Source organism: Typopeltis vanoorti, unplaced genomic scaffold, assembly GCF_054136105.1.
Source record: "Typopeltis vanoorti isolate ZY-2024b unplaced genomic scaffold, IOZ_Tvanoo_1.0 HiC_scaffold_1028, whole genome shotgun sequence".
Lineage (NCBI taxonomy): Eukaryota > Metazoa > Arthropoda > Arachnida > Uropygi > Thelyphonidae > Typopeltis > Typopeltis vanoorti.
Window position 1 is genome coordinate 30,085 of NW_028327895.1, and position 2,507 is coordinate 32,591.

The following is a 2,507-nucleotide window of genomic DNA, read 5'->3' on the forward strand; positions in this document are numbered from 1 at the left end:
TGTGGAGTTCGCATTCATATGGAAACGGGAGGAATAAGACGATGAAATAATAAATGATAATATTATATATAACAAGTAATCGCATGCAATTGTATTACGATGGCGGGCAGTCATCAGCACTGCAAGCCAATCTTCAATATTCGGGAATTCCATTGCAATTCGAAATCGCCTGGAATAGCAGTTAAAGCACTTACTTCGTATGTACTTCATCTTGACCAGCTATGAAATCTTCTTCACTTTAGTTTTTATCAATAACGCTTTATTTTATGGGAGCTTAGTAGGATTATCCTAGCAAGGAATCAAATACTTGACAATCAGTCATACGAACAAAAGCTAATTCTTTGTGTTAATGACGTGTTAACAATCGAATTCGTTGTTTGGGTATTCAGCATTAGTGTCATTGTTTCCTTTCAACAAATTAGGTTCCCCTCCTTTTTTTATTGTTTACGAAATTATGTCCGAGATTATGTCCTGAATTCAAATTCTGTACCATCAACCAGATTTCATTACGGAAAACGTCTTTTAGGACACAACATTTTGATTCCAAGTTCATATCAACGCGTACATTTTTTTTTTTATCACCATTTTCAATAGAAAAATATGTTGGTTGTTCTTCTTCGTACTTTTAACTTATTAAAGATCACGTAAAACTTGAGTTTTATTATTTTTTTTTTAAATAACAAATATAAAGAATCATCTGTGAAAAAATCAAAGTGCTTAATATTTTTTTGCAATTCATAACTAAAAAAGATTTGCAGTAGTCTCTCTCATTGAAAAAAATCTCAGTATGAGATGGACTACTGCAACTAAATGATTAAATAAAATTAAATTAAAATAAAAATAAGTTAATTCAATGTCGAAGCCAACTTCAGATAATCTGTTGGGATGTCACATATTCCGACTTGACAGTTTTTTTATTGCCAATTTAACGTGCAATCACGAACTTCGCAATCGTATTCTGTACGTAAAAAAAAAACTAAAGAAAAAGGTCTCAATTAACATGAATCCTGATATTTCCGATATGCAAATGATTCTAATTGCAAATAGTTGAATACACAAAAGAGAACGAAAAAAAAATAACGCAAAGAGAGAACGATTCGTGTTCTTCCTGTTCAGACCTAACAAGAATGTAAAGATGTCTGCATACGTAAGGAAATAGATAAGAACAGAGAGCTACACGTTTTTGAACACGCACACCACAGACAGGAGTATGCAGGGAAAAAAAGGTAACTTATTATGCTTGAAAACGAACGCTAGGAGGATCAGAAGAAAAGGGGTGAAGTTTATTGTCTTGGTTAATATGTTGGGACCTCAGATTGTGGGTATTAGTGAGATCTGCCTATCAGAATAAGACGTACTAAATGGTATCAGCTTTTTAGGAAGAATTGACAAGATAGGATAGGAGGGAGGGATGCTACTAATGATATCGGATTACTTGATGCATTTAGAATCGCGACAGCAATACTAGTAACAACTTTTCATGTGGTGGTGAGTTTGAAGCCATCTGGGGGTGAGGTGGAGTCTAACAAGATAACTGTAACAACCCTCCATTAACATAGTGGGGTGTCCTTACAGAACTGGGGGATCGGTTGCTAGTAATGAAGAAATGATCACCAAATAAAGACGATAGTCGCGAAAAGAGTAATCATAAGGGGAACTTTAATTATCGGAGCATTGATTGGGGAGCTATGAAATCGCACGAGAAGAACGAAACTGAATTTATTGAGATGTTGAAGGACAACTTCCTCCAGCAGCCTGTGACAGAAGGAAATCGAGGTCAAAGAGCGTTAGATTTGATTATAGTGTCGGGGAAGGGGGTTTACTGTACTCACTTCCGAAGTGAGTACAACATTCAGAAAAGGTTACGTGCTGAACTACAAAGCAAGAAATTATGCACAATTGAGGAGTATGCTGCGTTCTGCGCCATAGTGTCAGTTATTGGAGATTAGAAGGGCATCGACAGCGCATGGGAAGTGTTTAAAAAATACTTAAATGATGAAATATGAGAATGTGTTGCATGTTTCTAAGAATAAACAGAGTCAAATGGATGTGTAATCTAATTAAGTGATTCGTAAAGAATACAGTGTGCATAAGGATGATGTCAGTTATGATAATTATAAGCAGCAGGTGAGAAGAGTCACAAGTGTTGTACGGAAAGGTAAATCTGAGAACGAAACGAAACTGGCTCTGTAAGTTAAAGAAAACCGAAAAGAATTCCATCTTTATGCATGAAGTAAAAGAAAGAAAGAATGGATTTGACAGAATAACTATAGTAAATGCAGATGCTACCCCAGTGAGTGATGCAGAAGAGATTGTTCAGCTACTCTGTGGCCATTTTGATAAAAACTATCAGCCTGGTATATGAAACATTGAACTCACTGCTACCTCTTCGTTGGATGAAGAAACTCACGTGCACGAGTCGAAGTTCTGGAGCTGTTGCACAAACTGAATAAGAAGTCTGCAATAGAAACTGACGGCTATCAGCCCATCATATTCAAGCACTATTT